The 18,488-nt window shown below is 48.9% G+C and overlaps 1 protein-coding gene across 1 annotated transcript in view; it reads right to left on the minus strand.

The window, feature by feature from the left end:
* Positions 1 to 18,488, minus strand: part of MINPP1 (multiple inositol-polyphosphate phosphatase 1) — a 609,776-nt gene that overhangs the window by 297,381 nt on the left and 293,907 nt on the right. The gene's annotated exons all lie outside the window — the stretch shown is intronic.

Genomic DNA, 18,488 nt, shown 5'->3' on the forward strand with positions numbered 1-18,488 from the left:
GCTGCCACCAATGGGAGCAGCCTTGCCCGAACTGCCAGGCCTGGTCCCCTCTGCACAGAAACACAAGCAACCCCAGACACGTTTCGGCTTTCTTGGGCCTCAGTGATAGGTGGGACAAGTCTGATTTGCATATAGTCTTACCCCTTTTGAAAGATGGTCTGGAGGGTTTCCCAGAGCAATGTCAGAAGCTAAGATGAATTCTAAACCTTCCAGCCGTCACCTCTTGTTTTGCTGGCACTACAGAACTCCAAATAAATAAATAATTCCTATCTACCTCTGTATTACCCGCACCGTTGTGATGTAGGACGCTGTGAAGGGTCAGTAATGTGAGGCAGACAACTACTTTTCACAGTATTTGACATTTTATTTCAAAAGATAAGATACCAAACAAAAACCTAACTAAGCCTACACTACCAGGTGATTCCCTACCTAGTCTAGAATCTAAGGGAGAATCTCCTAACGTACACAAAACTGTGGCTCACACCAAACAGACCAATCAAAACAAAAGCATACACAACATAAATAAAAGAGAACCATATAACCAGTGTCGTGGATGACTTCTACTTGTCCTGGGTAGATCTCGTTTCCCCAAGAATGTGCAAAGTCAATTTTTCCCAAGAAAAAATAAAGTTTTAAATTCGGTCTTTCAAAGTTACAAAGAAACCAAATGTTCACTCAAACAAAAATCCACTGGAAACAGTTGCTTCTTCGTTCATTGAAAGGTTCCCCTTTCCAAGTTGTACAAAGAAAACAGCACCAATGGCAATCATGGATAACCTCCTTCCAGGATAGAATAGAAGGTGTTCAAAACAAAAGAAATAACACTTATGCTTTAACAAAAATTCTTCTTTTGTAAATTCTGCAGTGTCTTGAATACAATTAGTCATGATGCTTCTAAGGGGGGCTGTTCTCTCCTTGGCAACTCCCTTCTGCAAATGATATTGTGTAAGCAGGATCCTTTGCATCCCAGTCTACTACTGCTCCAACTACATTCAAAAGAGGTTCTGACAAAATCATGGACAACCACAGTTCTGGTGCTTCTGCTACGACTTGATACTTTAAAAATATGACATGCATTACTTACCGTAAAAGCATTTCTGATGATTGTATCTGCTTAGATTCACATGCTGTGTATATGGTCCGACATCCAGTGGTAACCGCGGAGTATTGCATCTTGTCTTTCGGGGACCGAAAGGGGACGTCGGCATAGGCGTGTCTGAAACACTATCCCTATCGTGACGTGTGCAGTACCCAAAATCCCTCACGGGTCGAGGTCCCTCCGATTGTATTTTTTCTGCCATGAGGGAGCCCAAGGCTATAGTGAGTGAGTACATGAAGAGAGAATAAGAAGTCTATGTTCCTTCCACCCCGAGCGGGGAGGCAGGGAGGGCGCATGTGAACCTAAGCAGATACAATCATCAGAAATGCTTTTACGGTAAGTAATGCATGTCTTCTGATGCTTGTTAATCTGCTTAGAATCACATGCTGTGCATAGACTAGCGAGCAGTACCCGGAGTTGGAGGTGGGTTGTGAGAAGGAACAGTAGAAAAAAGACGTCTTAGTACTGCTTGTCCCACCTGAGAATCAGACCTAGAATGAGTGTCTAGGCAATAGTGTTTTGTAAAGGTGTGTACAGAACTCCAGGTTGCCGCTTTGCAAATGGACTCTAGGGGAACATTTGGAATAAATGCTTTGGATGCCCCAGTGCCTCGAGTAGAATGTGCTCTAGGCTTGAAGGGCAGTTCTCTCTTTGCAAGAGTGTAACATAGTGTGATGCATTTGACAATCCACCTTGATATTGCTGATGTAGAGACAGGGTCCCCTTCTCTACCAGCTGCCACTGAAACAGAGAATTGTTTAGTTTTCCTCAGTGGTTTAGTTCTATCCATGTAGAACATGACTGCCCTGCGCACATCTAGTGTGTGAAGGCTTCTTTCGGCCATTTTAGTAGGTCTCTGGAAGAACGTGGGTAGTTCGATTGACTGGTTCACATGGAACTTCGAAATAAATTTCAGTGCAAATCTGGGATGTGTGCGCAGAACTACCTTATCTTTGTGGACTGTAACAAAGGGGCCCAAAACCGAGAGGGCCTGTAGTTCGCTAACTCTTCTGATAGGATTGATAGCTACTAGAAAGGCTGTCTTGTAAGTCAGGTCTTTCAGACTAGCTTTATGCATAGGCTCAAAAGGGGGTCCCATGAGCCTAGTTAAAACCACATTTAGATCCCACCCAGGGGCTGGGTGAGTGATGGGGGGATACATTCTTTTAACCCCTTCCATAAAGGCTTTAATCACAGGTATTTTCCACCACGACACCTTCTGCTGTGACGTGGTGTAGGCTGACAACGCTGCTAGGTGAACCTTTAAGGAATTGAAGACTAACCCAGAGTCCAACAGATGGGTTAGATATAACACAATGTGTGAAGGCGAGCAATCGGTGGGATTGACGCTTTTGGAACTGCACCAGATGACAAAACATTTCCATTTACTGACATAGCAATAACGTGTGTTAGGCTTTCTTGCCTCCCTCAGTATGTCCATGCATCTTTGAGGGAGTTGCAGATGTCCAATCTCTATGACCTCAGGAGCCAGGCTGCTAAGTTCAGAGTTTGTGGGCATGGGTGCAGAGTCTCCCCCCTGTCCTGAGACAACATGTTGTATGGGCAGGGCAGCTTGACTGGTGGGGAGAGGGACATTTCCATCAGGTGCGCGAACCAAGGTTGGCGGGCCCACATGGGAGCCACCAGAATCATGGTGACTGGTTCCTGGTGCATCTTGTGTACTATCTTGTACAGAAGGGGAGTCGGGGGGGAAAAGCGTAGACACATTTCCCCGACCAAGTTATCCAGAGACCATTCCCCTTGGATCCGTTCCGGGGGTACCTGGAGGCGTAATCTTGGCATTGGGCATTCTCCTGAGTAGCAAACAGGTCGATCTCTGGAAACCCCCATTCTGCGAAGACGTTGGATACAATGTCTTAGTGCAGTCGCCATTCGTACTCTTCTGGCAGAGGAAAATCTCTGCTGAGTACGTCTGCCAGAAGATTGAGTTCCCCTGGAACATGTTGGGATATCAGGAACATCTTGTGTTTGAGAGCCCATATCCAGATGTTTTGGGACAGCTTGGATAGCCCTGGAGAGTGAGTGCCCCCCTGTCTGTTCAGGTAATACATTGCTGTTGTGCTGTCGGTTAGGACTAGCACTGTCTTCCCTTGCAGTTGCTCCTGAAAGGCTTTCAATGCTTTGAACACTGCTAGTAGCTCCAGTAGGTTTATATGGTTGGACGCTACCTGAGAGGACCACACTCCGTGCGCTGTCTGTTGAAGCAGGTGAGCCACCCCCACCCCGTGAGAGATGCGTCTGTCGTGAGAGTGGCTTCCACTGCATGGGTGGTAAAGGTTTTCCCCTTCAAGAGGTTCTCCCTCGACCACCACTGCATAGAGAGAATGAGGGCTGGCGAGACAACTAACAGATCTTCCCATTGTCCGCTGGCCTGACACCACTGGCTGTTGAGCCACCCTTTCATGGGACGCATATGCAGCCGCGCGTGGGGAACCAAGTATATGCATGGCGCCATCATCCCTAGCAAACGCATAGCTTTGCGTACCGTCACCTCTCGACTGGCTACATACTGAGGAACCTGAGAGAGCATGTTCTGAACCCTCTCGCTGGAAGGGAAGACTAGACGGTCTTCCGTTCGAATTAGAGCCCCCAGGAACTGTTTTACTTGGCTGGGGACTAAGCTGGATTTCTTTTCGTTGATAGAAAATCCCAGGCTGAACAGTAGGTCTACTGTTTTTTGGGTGTTCGAAAAACAAACGTCGAACGAGTCCCCCGTGATGAGCCAATCGTCGAAGTAAGGGTAAACTGGAACTGAAAGTCTGCGCAGGTGTGCCGCTGCCACTGCCAGGACCTTGGTAAACACCCTTGGCGCCGAGGCTATGCCGAAGGGGAGTACCTTGAACTGGCAGTGTTTGTCCTGAATCACTAACCTTAGGAATTTTCTGTGCGCTGGCAGCATTGAAATATGAAAGTATGCATCTTTCATATCCAATGTTGTCATGAAGTCCCCTTGTTTTAGCAATGGGATCACCTCTTGCAGTGTTACCATGCAAAACTTCTGGGGCTTTATGAACTTGTTCGCTCGGCGCAGGTCTAGAACAGGACGCATGGTGAGATGCTTTTTGGGTACAAGGAAGTACACTGAGTAGATACCCTCATTTACCTGAAGAATCGGGACGGCTTCTATGGCGGCCTTTCCCAGCAGCACTTTCACCTCTTGGATCAGGATCTGCAGATGTTCTGGTGAAAGGCGTCGATGTTTCGGCGGTCTGAACTGTGGAGGTCGGGCGAATTCCACGCAGTAACCGTGGGCGACCGTCTTTAAGACCCACTGGTCTGAAGTTATCCCCTCCCATGCCTTGAGGAAAGATGTTAATCGCCCCCCGACCGGGGAGACATGGGAGGGAACCTGGAATTGGTGGTCATTTCTGACCTGAAGTTGACGCTCCTCTGGAATTGGAACCTCTGCCTCTATTCTTTCCGCGATTATGACCCCTCTGGGGGTAGTAAGTGGGGCTTGCAGCCGGTTGACTTGAGTTGAAGTTGCCCGTGCCGAAATTGTTTTGAGCAGCGCAGGCTTGTCCTCAAAAGGACCGCCGAAGAATTACTGCCCCTCTGTGAAGAGGGTTTCTGGGAAATTTGGTGCAGCGACTTAATAGTCTTGTGCTCCTTCTTGGCTGTCTCCAACGCATCGTCTATCGCCTTCCCGAAGAGGTTGGCCTCTTCGATGGGTTTGTTGATAATGGATGCCTGGGTCTCAGGCCTGAAGCCCGACGTGCGCAGCCACGCGTGCCTCTTTAGGAGAGTACCCTGTGGAAGAGACCTGCCTAGTGTCTCTGCGGTGTCCAGGGTATTCTTTACCACATTCTGATTGGCAAGTTTGCCCTCCTAGACAATGGCGAGAAGCTTTGCTCTGGTTGGTTCCAGAACCTCTTGAAGGCCTTCCTGGAATAGGTTCCATTGGGCGTCGACTTAGCTTGCTAGTAACGTTGTGTTATTGGCAATCCGGACGATATAGGCTGCTGACGTAACCTGTTTGCCTAAGGAATACAACCTTTTGGACTCCTTGTCCGGGAGTGACTCTCTCGTGGCAAGGGGAACCCTGCTCTCTTGTGAGTGTTGGTCACCACCAGCGAGTCTGGGATTGCGTGTCCTTTGCTATAAAGCGGGTCAGTGGGGGAGGGTCTGAAAAGTTTTCTGACCCTTGGGTTCACAGCCCTAGTCTGAGTGGGTGTGAGTAAGGAAGGGGCCAGCCAGCTCAAGAGAGGGATAGACTGGCTTGCCGGAGGCTTATCATTAATAATGTCCTCTGTGAAATCTTGTTCGGGCAAGGCTTCAAGCGTGGCAATTTTAAAGAATTCCGCTGCTTTTTTCAACATGTTGTTGAAAGTCATTTGATCATCCAGCGGGGAAGCTTGTCGAATCGGGGTGGATGGGGGAGAGTCGAGGCAAACGATATCAGAGTTGTGATCATCCTGCTGGGTGTCCTCCCAGTTGTCCGTTGCTCCTTGATCTTCCCCATAGTTATCCAGAAAAGAGGACTCCTCTTCTTCTGTATAGATGTCTCTATACGTGTCCATCTGGACATCTTCTCGATAGTCAACTTGGTGTTGGACATCTAGGTGTTGGACATCTTGTGTTTGAGGGTTAGGGTCTACCCGAGCTTTTTTCGGCGGAGGTTGATCAGAAACCCTGAAAAACTGCTCCAGCCGATCCATACACCCCTCAAATTGCTCCGTGGTCCACTTGGATGACCCAAATGAACCTAGCTGTGTAGGAACCGTGTTCTCCGCCCTAAGGCGTTGAGAGGATCTCCTCAGGGTGCTTGAGAGGGGTACCTGGCTTTCTTCGTAAGAGTCTTCGGGATCGTCTTCCAAATCCGTGGAAAAGTTTTCGGCGGATTGGCCCCCAACTGTGGGCGGAACCGGAACTAGGCCCACCGCCGTAGCAATCCTATTGATGCTCTTACGGATAGTCACCGAATCTTCGGGAGACAATGCCTCCGATGATGGGTCGGCAGTGGAAATGTCTTCCGCGGCTCCAGAAGGGCCAGCGGATGGCTTCTCGGGTAGAGGCCTACTCGTAGTTTTCGGGCCTTGGAAACCATCAAAGTTTCTTGTACGGAAACTTTGGCGCGTGTAATCTGGGGAGTAGCGCCCTTGTTATGTTTGCTATGCCCAGTCGTCATGCGCCTGCGGATGCAGGGAAGACTTCGGGTCAGACCGATCCGTGGGCACCACCAAAGTTTCCGGTGGACCCGTTGGCGCCTTCGCCTTCTTCGACGAAGTCGTCGAGGAGGGAGCTTGGGTTGTGTGCTTTGTGCGGTGCGATTGTACGCCCCTGTCACTGGGTGTGGTCCCTGTACCAAGACCGGAGTCGAGCCTGGAAGAGTCGGGGACGGGCGTGGCGGCCCTAGAATAGTCCGCCTCAAGGTCTATAACGTCCACGTTGGACGTTTGATCATCCGATGTAGCCCCGTCACTTTCGGCTGGTGTCGCGGCAGGGGAGGGAGGCTCCACGCGTGACATTCTGTACCCACCGCTTCAACCGGCGCTCCTTAAGGGTTTTAGGTTTAAGGAGTTTACACGCTGAACACCGCTTTTCGTCGTGCTCTAGGGGGGAGACAAGCGTTACACGACGTGTGCTCGTCTTTCCACGGATATCTGACCCTATACACAGGGCAGAATCTAAATGGAGTCCTTTCCATAGCAGAAGGGAAGGGTGACCAGACCAAAAAGGAAAGCAGTGGAAAAGAGGAAAGACATAATAACAGTATGGCAAACCCCAAGCCCACTCTCCCTACTGTGTAGGCCTGCCAGAAGGCCCGACCACGTGGAAGTCCGAACACCGGATCTTAGGCACCGGAACCTGCAGCCGTAGAAGATTCCCCCGTAGTCTTCGTCGACGATGTTCTTGATGGCGAAGTGACTGAACGGGAAATAAAACCGACAATTCGGTAAGATAAACAATGTCTCATGAAGAGCTCCGCTACAGGGCGACCAGTTATCTGGGTGGAAAAAAACAATCTGAGGGACCTCGGCGCATGCAGGATTTTGGGTACTACACACGTCACGATAGGGATAGTGTTTCAGACACGCCTATGCCGACGTCCCCTTTCGGTCCCCGAAAGACGAGATGCAATACTCCGCTGTTATCACTGGATGTCGGACCATATGAACAGCATGTGATTCTAAGCAGATTAACAAGCATCAGAAATTAGGCAACTTAGACAAGACTCTTCAACCTCTACAGGTAAGCAAGGCACTCTTCTTACTTGTACCATAAGAAAGGGCAGCTTCTTCTGTCCATTTTACAGCTACCAAAATCTGTCTTGACTTCTAGACTGATTCTCTCTCTCTCTCAGCTCCAATAGTCTCAGCTTCACAGAAAGTTGATTAGGTATTTTTAACGAGCACCCAGCTGCCTTCCCCAGCTTTATGTACACCTTCTGGTTTCCAGTAGTTACCCCAAAGCTGTATGACCACTCTTCCAGCCTTAGATAACCTTGTCACCCTTATATCAGAGGACTAGGTTTAGAACAGCTTCAACAACTTCAAAACCCCGGTGTTCAGATCTTAATTGGGCTGGTTTCACCTTAGAAAGGATTTGTCTACTGGCTTGGGTAATGCTTCTTTTTTCGTGATTTCAGCAACTTAAGACTTAGTTCTGAATGTTACAAGAGTCAAGTTTCACTTCAGAAACTAATTTCAGTATACACAATCTCACATTGATGACAAACAACTTATAAACTTGCATTTCCTTTTATTCAGGCAGCATTCTGCTTTAACGTGGATTGGGAAACAAGAGTGTCTTAGACGCAGCCTTTCTTTGACGTGAAATATTCTTTTGACACTTTGGGAAAGTCAGCTGCTACTTCTTGAGCCATTACCAACAACGTTCTCTTAATAGGAGACACGCTATCTCTCCAGTGATGATGTTTATGCAACAATGGGAAAAGAAAGAAATGCAAGCACTTTAACTGACGCTGAATATGCGCATGATACAATTCCTTTATTATCAACGACTTCCTACAACTGTGAATAATTTCACTTGCTTCAACTTATACGCAAGTGTGAATTTAGCTGGTTGCAGTTACTGGCAAGGAGTGTTATGTGATTTGGAGTACGGAGCTTCACACACGGCCCCAAAATCACAGCGGTTACAGGCGTCTTCCACTTCCCGACTTTCTTACTTATGCGACTACTACTACAGGCTCTCTTGAGACCCACACGCCTCTGCAGTATGGGTGTCTCAGAACCAGCATCGACAATGGAGAGTCTTCTCTCCATCTTCCCTCGGCTTGCTTCTGCACACGCGCCCCGGGTAAACACACAACTTCAGCTCTGTATTCAGAGCAATTAGGCGGACCTGGAAAGACTGCCAGCTTCTCCCAGTCTCTTCCAATGGCTCCACAGCCTAAAAGGGTTTGTGAGCACAGGACCAGCTCAGAGCCTGCAGGTGGAATCTGCTTTTCCTTTGCTATGGTGTCCCTTCTATGGTCACACTTCCTAGTGAACTGCCAGCTTCGTGCTCTGCTTCTTCTGCTACTGCTGTTGACCTTCCTACTCCAGATACTTTCCACTGCTACTTTCTACTGCAGCCTTTTATGCCCCTATGGTGGGTTAATTGGCCTCAGATACCAATCCCTAGTACTAATTGCCTGACCCTGCCAAAGGCTGTTAGAACTGCCTGTCCTTTAACTCTATATGCCTCTTTTGCCCTCTTCTTTGTCACAGTCCTTGAGGGATTCTGGGACATGTAGTCCATATGAAGGGAATTCATTTTTTTTACCTTCCATGTTGGCAAAAGGCCATCAGAAGGGCACGGTTAGAGGGAAAGTTAAAAAGGGATTCCTCCCAGTCTTACCAGTCTGATTCCACCCCTCCCCCCATGCGATCGTCCAGCAGTACACCACCCCCATGGTAGGGATCAGAAAGCCCCTTCCTTCCCCAGGCCACATGAGAAGGGTCCCAGACCAGGTTCCTGGGGGCAATCCCATCTGATTCTCCACAAAGCCCCTTAAGACCGTGGGTCCCTAAGTGAGCATAAGCGATAAAGAAGGGGCGCGATCCAGACACAGGCACCACTCCCAGTAACCATACAAGCCCATGTACAAGCCCATGTGTGCATAGTTATTGAGAGGCTCCTTGAACCAGAGCACTCCCTAACAACTGGCAAAAATGTGGGTGGTGGGCTGTCTGCCCTTCACACGTTGCCTCCCACGCCAGAGTGCTGTGCTCAACATACACTTCTGACAGCGTTGCAGGCTCCCGAGGCACAGACTTTCCGGCTCCCTGCAAGTGGCAGTTGGAGCCAGGCCTGTGTCAGAGGCCGCCACTCTTGGTCCAAGTGTCTGTATTGGGCGTGCCAAACCCCTGCTGGTGCGGCCTCGCCCCAAACTTGGTAGCAGGGCCTCTGACATTTTCTGCATTGTGATTTCTGTTCTGCTGCTGTACAGGCTGCCCTCCCTCCCAGGCAGGACTTTTATGTTGAGGGTGAACATGCCCTAGGTGCTCCCAGTGAGTGGCGGGTGGAGCGGATAGGTCCAGCGGGCCAGTGCACCAGGACGCAGGGTGCCTAAAGGTGCATGGGCCCATGTGATATGTCTTGGATCGCCACACCTTGAAGACCCTGTGGCCCGGTGATGCAAGCTTGCAGGCTGATTGAAGGGGCCCGTGCTGCTGGGACAGTAGGCAGGAAGGGCAGGAAAGGGTGCGTGATGAAGGCCTCCTATGTCTCGACTCCAGTGACTATATTTCTATGACAAGACAGGAGGTTCGCATTATGCTTTACTTTCTTTTATTTGCTGCCACACCAGCACTTTAAAACTTAACTTTAATACTGCACATTTATGTTCTTACAAAACCACAGTTATGGAAAACGAAAATGGACCAGTTTAAACGTTTGTTTCATATCTGAATCTGATCACTGTAATCACCCGGGAACTACTAGTCCCATGATACTCATGTCTCTGGTAGTCCAATCCTCCAAGCTCTGCACCTATCAGAGGGCAGCCTCCTGTATAAGAACCCTTGTGCCCAGGTCCTTTCCTCTTTCTTTTTGCTGCCTGAGATAAGTGACATATTTCTCTATCTTTGCTCATAGAAGGATTGTTAGTCATGTATATATTTCTATAATTTCTATGATATGTGTATATCAGTATGGCATTACACCGTAGCGCGCATGGAATTAGTTTCATTTCTCCTCAAGAGTTTACCTTAACGCGTAGCGTGAGCGTTGCGCAGCGTATCACATTCAGTCTGCGTGCGTTAAGACTTCTTTCACGAAACGTTCAAGTGTTGTGAAGAGCGGACGAGGGCCGGAGCCGTGAGCAATTCCGCTCGCTTCAGGCTGCGGAGCCCCGCGCTCTGTAGTAATCGGCGCCGGCGAACTCGGCGGCCGTTAGGACCTGTGGGAGCGGGACCTCCTCAGGTTTCCCAGCTTCCCCAGGGATTCTAGCTTAGCTTCCGCTCGCATTGCGTATGAGGGAAGTAGTTAACCAGAGCTCCAGATTCATTTTCGAAAAAAAAAAAGAAAATATATATATATATATATATCTTTTTGAATACTTTATAAATCGCAAGAAGCGGTTTACAGGCACACACTACATTATTCCTCAGCACGTGTGTAGAGCCTGAAGAGCCTTCATCTGCTGACTTCCATGCCGTTGGCCCAGCCAACACCTCGATTATGGCTCAGTGTGTCACCACCACTAACACCCCTTCCGCTTCTCCGGAGTGGAGTCAAGAAGAGTGGGAAGAGGATCCTTCCCAGCAAGAATCAGACTTGTCACAGAGTTTTAAGAAGGTACTCGGAGACTCCTTGCAGCAGGCGGTCTCTCAAGGGGTGCAGCCCATTACAAAGAGATTGGAGACTCTGGAAATGATAATGGCTGAACAACAGAAACAGATCACAGCCAAGAAAAGACAGGCTAGTAGCATCGACGAAGGAACGTCAGCAGGACACCCCCAAAGAGGGCTTGAGAAGAAGGGGTGTAAAGTAGCCCGGAAGAGCAAGCACTCTTTGACCCCCTGGGCAACAATGAAAGGGTTAACACTGTTCCCCAATTGACAGGCGACCCTGTTGCCAGGCTTAAAGAAGCCTTTCTGGCAAAGAACAGAGACGGCCAGGATAGACCCGCTACCCCAGGGGTGTACAATTTAGGGGATGATGACGAGGGCTATTCGCCCGATGATGAAGGGGGCGAGGAAGAGGAAGACATCAGTAAAGGTGTGGAAGACCCCCAGAACATAAAAGATACAGCAGACATGTTCGACCCCGAAGCCATCCGGCACCCTAAGTCGTCAGAATGGGTACCCTCCCCTAGAGTGGCACTTTACATGGCTCAGCATATTAGAAAACCTCTAGAAAGAGAGGTAAGATCGAGAATGAGATCAGAGTGTCCTAGACCAGAGCTGCCGAATAAACTAACAGAAACCCCTGACTTAGACCCCAAGATGGTTACGTTTGTGACCAAAACAGCTAGAGACGTCAGGAAAGGTGTAGACCAAGCCTGGAAAGGATGTCAAGATAAGCTCCTAGACATTTCGGGTCCATTAGCCAAAATTATGGACCTCACTGAGAAATCAAAAGATACAGGTACGCCAGTAGACGCAACCGTCCTGGGCAACTGGGCGCAAAGGGCAGTATGCCTCTAGTAGGGACTAGTAGTTCCCAGGTGATTACAGTGATCACCTTCAGATATGAAACAAACGTTTAAACTGGTCCATTTTTCGTTTTCCATAACTGTGGTTTTGTAAGAACATAAACCTGCAGTATTAAAGTTAAGTTTTAAAGTGCTGGTGTGGCAGCAAATAAAAGAAAGTAAAGCATAATGCTCGCCTCCTTGTCTTTAATAGAATTAAGACTTCCTGAGCTGATAGCGTGGGCAATCTTTATTGTATACCTGTGGTGCCAGATTGAAGCGCAAACAAAGGTGCTTGTGCCATTGGACATGGTGGGACATTTCAACTTGTCTGCTGGTGGGTGATACAGGGTGAACATGGGTGATAAGGAGGACAAGGTGTCTTCTTCGTGCTGGACCCCTTCTTCGGGCTCCCGCACACACGACGACTAGCAGGATCCTCCCCCCAGGAGGACACCCTTGAGTCCTTGTGGGAAACTTGATGGCTGAATTTGAAGTCACAGGCGCCCAAGCAACATTGGGCCTGCGGTGGGACATATAGGTTGAACATCTAGAAATGTTTTTCCAGACGGTAAGGGCAAATGATGGCGTGGCAAAGAGGGCTATGCTGCCGTTTTATGGCCAGGAGTGCGGTACACCAGATCTTTAAGAACCTGCCAATAAGGGTTGACTTGTATAAGGTGGCACCAGCGGCCCTCCAAACATACCTTCGCCGAATGGTGAACTGGGATTACGAGAGGGTTTGCATGTGCCAAACCCATCAGGACATTTCGGAATCTGTTGGTGATTATCATGGCAGTCTTTGACATTTGGCGCTGTCCGGCGAATCTGGGGAATTTGTCCCTTCTTCTGAGGGGGAGCCTTCCCCCCCTTGAGGCTAGGGAGGTAAACCTGCTCAGCATAACCCTCCCTAGGGGAAAGCGGGACCTCACTGGGAGTGACTCCCCTCTACGGGACAGAGTCCTACTCCCATACAGAACTCCCTAAGAATACCCTGTCTGCATATATGGGAATATAAATTACTGATGTTTCAGTTGATCTGCATTCAAAAACACAAGAACATTATTTCCCTAATGTTGGCTCAAGGAGAACACCCCCCCCCCGCCTTTTAAGTACGGTGGTGAGAATAAAAAGACGAGGAACCTTGAATGCAGAGAGAACAAGAGAACAACCCTGCACAGAGGCGAGCCCCTGAGGTGAGAACATCCTCGTCGGGTCGAGCTGCGCTTTATAGTGGAGCTTGCGGTGGCATGGAGGAACAAAAAGACGAAAGAGATATGCTGGGAGGCCGGCATTGGAAAGGGTGATACTGGGGAGACGGAGAAAAGACAGTCTTAACTGGTGGCCTAACCAAGCTGCAGCCGTGGTAGGTCTGGGTACTGTGAACAGATGGCGTGAACAAATCCTACGCTCTCAGAGCAAGGACCGTCAAGTGTGCCCTGACAGGCAGGATACAGTTAGCGAATCCTTATGAAACGGCAACGACAAAGAGCACGGTGAATGGCCACGTCCCAGCTGAGATGCCACTCTACTGGAGCCCACGAGACAGCAAAGGTACCAGGGTAGAGGGAGGCGAATGGAACGAAGCGAGAATGGAGAAAATGACAAAGAGGGTTATGAGAGCTCTAGACCTCTGAATGGTGAAGATTGGCAGAGGCCAAAGATACAACCAAAACACAAACAAGTTGGAGAGCTGGAGGGGTCCGTTTAGACCCTGAGAATTAAGTGACATTTTTCAACCTGTGAGATGAAGGGATTCTGCGAAGTTCAATCAGTCTGTCCAAGACATAAAACGAGTACAAAGGAAACAACCAAGTTGGTGGAAAAGAACCAAGTAGTAATTTCTTCATTCAAAGAACTTGAGACATTTAATTTGTATAATGATTTACAACTTTTCTTGAGGAGCCTAAAGAGACAGATTAAAACTTTTCTTTGATGCACTGTCAAGAACATTGTTTTGAACTGTGACCAATACCACTAGAGAGACACAAGTAACATTGGTCGGACATAACAATAAGCCAGAACAATATAGCTCAGGCTATGTGTTTTTCTAAAGTGTCCCACCTACTAGATAGGTTTCTGGACTATACAAGGAGCACCTTTAATTTAGTTTTTAGGCAGGGACAATCCCTCTTAGCGATAGGGACAGATAGGCATTTTTCCATTTTATTTAAAATTAACACCTTTGAGATGAAGCCCTGGAGTCTGACTCCTTTTTCTAGTTCACCACAGCCAGCTGAATGATGAGGCCAACGACAAAGACACATATCATTCACCACAGTGCATCAACAATGCTGCATTGTAAAATCTTGAAGGAACCAGACATCCCTCTGCCACAGATTCTAGAGTTCGGTAGATCACATGAGCTTGCGGTAAACAGAGCTGCTCGTTTCAAATAGACCAAAGAAACCGTGCAGCAGAAATAACCAGAAGACGCAACAGGGAGCTCCCAAGCCCACAGACGAGAGACAAAAATCCTGTGATGCATGCAGAGTGGTGCTACCACGTGAGCAAGCATGTCTGGTGACTGGCCCAACGTGCAGCCGCTGTGGTAAACACAACCATTTTGCCAGGCTGTGTCGCGCTCTGTGGCTGGTTCCGCAATCCGCTGCCTACCAACGACTCCAGAAAGTCTGCACCAAAAGCAGGCGGCGGCCTTAGACAATGATCATGTGTCAGTTTTGTCAAGACACGAAAGGTCGGCCGACCATCTGCCTGGGGCCCAAGGCAGGCACAGGCAGCACAGATGCTTTTTATCCATTCTGTCCAAGATGGTGCCAATCCTTATTGGCACAGATGATTCAGTGAACGTCATGCCCTCTTCACAATTCTGCAAACTTAGCCCAACCCAGGGGCTGGCTATGGATCTGTATTGAATAGGGGAATTGGGGGGGGGCGGGTTTGACACTGCCGCTGGATGGTGCGTTCCACACTACGGTGACGCATGATGAGGCATCGGTTCCCACAACCTTCTGAGTGACGGTAGCGGCTACTGACACACTCCTTAGCTCCACCACAGCGGAGGACCTAGGCTTAATCAATTTCGCATACTAAGTGTACCTGATGGACATTGGCTGTTTTCTGAAGGAATTCCCAATGCTCTTTGAAACGGTGAACTGTGCGACGAATTGAGGGAACTCTGCCTTTCCCTGTAAGGGCAAGGCAGGTGAGCTTACTCCGCAATACCCTCCCTCGGAGTCGAGGCAAGTGGGACCTCACTGGGCGAAACTCCCCCTTAGGGGACAAGGACTCCAGTTCCGGTGAGGAACTCCCGAATCCAAGCCATATAATGCAATATATGGAATTGTCTCCCATATCCAATTCTTCCAGTAATCAAGACTCTACAAAATAAATGAGCAGCTGGCTCATTCAGTAAAAAGCCTAGATCCACTGGGATGAGTGTATTTAAAGAGGAGTGTTTGTTAACTTCCGAGGGCTAAGAGAGTGAAGAGAGAGTATTGCATGGTGAAGCAGGGGAGGTCCCCTGGTAAAGTTACGCTATTTGGAGGTGGGGCCATGGACAAACGCGGAGCCCACGAAGTTCAAAGTTGCTGGGAGCCAGCAACCGAGAAGCAAGCTGCGTGGAGGTTGAAGGAGGCGAGATTCCAAACCGAGCAGAGCCAGAGTAATGGCGGTGGCATGGCCACGACATTCCAGTGGTGGGCAGACTGCCCTGGTAACAACGCTGAGAACGCTGAGGAGAGACTGCTACAGCTGATGCAGTTCCCCAGTGAGGAATACCGAATTCAGAAGTGCAGCGAGAAGACTCGACACTTAGAGCCAATACGCAGTCGAGGAGATGAACAGAGAAGAGGGACCACCCAGAGGGACCCAAACCATGAGCAATCCCGAGACATTACCACTTGAAAGAGAAGATAACAGCGAAGCAGGGAGGGAAGGGAACCGAGGTGGGAATCATAACGTTGGAACTCATCCCAGTAGAAGCGAGAAAAGTGAGAAAGTAAGTCTGACAAATGAACTACCTTGGTGTAGGAAAGAGACGCATAGCCCACCCGAAAAGAGAAACCAATACAGTTGAAAGAGCAAAGGACTTGTTGCTAAACTTGATCTGCCTAAATGAACGAGAGCGAATAACAGATCCTAAAAGGGCAAGGACTTTAAGAGAGTTTGAAACACTGCAAAGAAAGGGAGAAAGGCTGGGAAGCCTTTATGATAAACCACTAACAAGAAAGTACAACATTATCCTAAGAAGAAGGGAAGATTAACACTGTGTTTGAAGTGAATGAAAGGCATAAAAAACAACAAAAGAGAAGGAGCAGAAGGCCCAAGAAGCCTTCACAAGTAACAACTGGCAAATAGAGAGGCGAGAAAGCAGAAACATACCAACCAGAGAAATAAGAATCCCTTAGAGAATTATATTTTGTCTGAATATTCAAACCCTTTCAAGATTAACCTAAGGAACCGACCAGGCTCAAGGAAAGTTATTGCACCAACATTTTTAAAAAAGGTAGCAACAAGAGCCTGTTGAGAGTTTTATGAACTAATACAAGGAATCACAAAATACTATTTGAAAATTCCATATTAAACTGGAGTTTAAAAGACTAAAGAGAACAGTAGAAAGGAGACAAAGGAGATACAGTCTTTGGAGGTATTGTTCACCCTGGGTATCCCTCAGCTGGACTCGGACCAGTTGTCGCTCACCCTTTTCCACTGTTTTGACTCACAAATATTAAAGTCTTTCGACGGTGCGCAGGATTTTATTTGCCCCTCGCATGACCCCTTCGAATTCCTTTCACTTTCCTTTTCTCACTTTCAATCCGAAGATATGGCACGTTTCAGACAGAGGGCCTCATTACACGGAAGGCGGTGATCCAGGGTGCTATTAGCACCCTGGACTATGCCGGTAAATTACCGGCACCGCCTTGGCGGTAAGGGGATTTACCGCCCCATTCCAAGGTCGGTGGGGCGGTAAATCCCCCTTCCGCCATTGCCCTTCCCCATTCCCATTTCTGCCCCATAGGGCTCTATGGGAATGGGGAAGGCGCTAATTACGGCACCGCAATTTTGCGGTGCCGTAATTAGCTCCGAGGTCCCTTAGCGGGTTGGTTTTTAACGCTTGCAAAAAGCAGGCGTTAAAGCACCAACCCGCTAAGGGACCTCGTAGTACGGTGGTAAGGGTTAACGGTCACCGTTGCCATTAACGGTGACCGTTAACCCTTACCGCCGTCCGTGTAATGAGGCCCAGAGACCTTTGACTGGGCACCTGCAACGTGCCTGACCACTCTGTCCCTTCACACTCTTGCTGTATTCTCAAAAAGGAACACAGCCCGGCCTTGCATAAGTTTACCTCAACTCACCGGCTGCGTTCATGGCTTTCATTTGGGAGCCAAGGCCAATGCCGAGGGGGTGTCTGCTTCACCTCCCTGACTCTTGCTCTAGTGCGGAAGGATGGTGTATATCTCGAACGCCAAACGCAGGATTCACAGACTTTGCTTAGTTCACAAGTCTAAAGGTTTTGGCCTTCGTGTCCCAGAATGCATCTGGGTCCTTTCAGCTCCTCCTTTGCTAGCTCCTCGAAAACAGTATTTCCCTCGTTTTGGGAGCAGCTGGAGCCCCAGGAGATGTGAGGTCAGCATCTTACTACCTGCCCCTCAAAGGCCTGGGTCTTCATGTTTCACCCAGGAGAGGAACTCTGGAGTGAGTATCCCCATGCAACCCTAGCGGTCCCTGGCCTGGCTTCCTGGGGTTATTGCTTCGTCTCCACACTGCAGTCTCCCTTGGGCATTCAGGTTCAGTGTTTGGGTTGTCCTCCTACCTCCAGGACTTCCAGCTCAAATGGTCTCTCTCTGGCTTCTCTGCATCCTCCTGAATGCCCAGCTCACTCAGTGTGGTTGAAAAGCGAGGCCAGGCTCTGCCTGCCCTCTTTAATGGGACAATGGAGACTGACCATAGGAATCCATTGTACATTGGTTCCTATGGGCAACCTTCCTAGCTCTGTTCCTCTTCTTTGTCGTCCCAGTGGTTTTCAAAAAAGGCAATGGTGAGGAAGTATGGGAGTTGTCATTTTCCCTAATGATGGAGGGACACGTCTGTAAATATTTGTCAGGGTGAAGGGGGCAGATGTATGGTTGTAGGTAAATGGGTTTTAGATAATGCCCAATAATGACTGAGGGGATGTCAGATAGGGATAGATTTCTTCTCCTACACTTCCCTTGGTACTGGTGGGAATTGGGAAGGGGCCAATGGGACAGGATTCCTAACCTATAAAGGTGGAGGAAGTGTCGGCTGGGGGGAGGAGGGGAATACCGTGTCTCGCCATCGGATGTCTCACCCCCACTCCCTGAGGACCCCTCACCCAGGCGATCCTCCGACACTTGTCCACCACCAGAGTTTGGATCCAAGGACAATGGCCGCGCCCTGGCCACCTGAGCAAGAGATCCCAGGAGTTCAGACAGTGAGACACCCTCAGATTTCTCATACCTCCGAGAGTCTACATCCTTCTTTTGATACGCCACAACCGCCTCAAAGGTCAGGAAGTGACTTAAATGTGGTCCCATGATCCAACCGGTGGCACAGAGTCAGTGCAGAATCCAGTTTCATCAATGTAAGAACGTTGTGGATGGAATAGACAAGCTTGAGAAGGCAGATATCACAGAGAAGGGTGGACAGCCACATGCCTTGTGTGTCCCCTATTGTCGTAGCCAGCAAGACAAAGTTCCCCGACAAGGTAAGAATCTTTGTGGACATGTGTCTCCCTAATAGAGCTATCTGCACTGTGCGTAATCCCACTCCCACCATACATGACATCAAAGCTGATCCGAA

Source organism: Ambystoma mexicanum, chromosome 8 (assembly GCF_040938575.1).
Source record: "Ambystoma mexicanum isolate Mex_15411 chromosome 8, UKY_AmexF1_1, whole genome shotgun sequence".
NCBI classification, from domain to species: Eukaryota; Metazoa; Chordata; class Amphibia; order Caudata; family Ambystomatidae; genus Ambystoma; species Ambystoma mexicanum.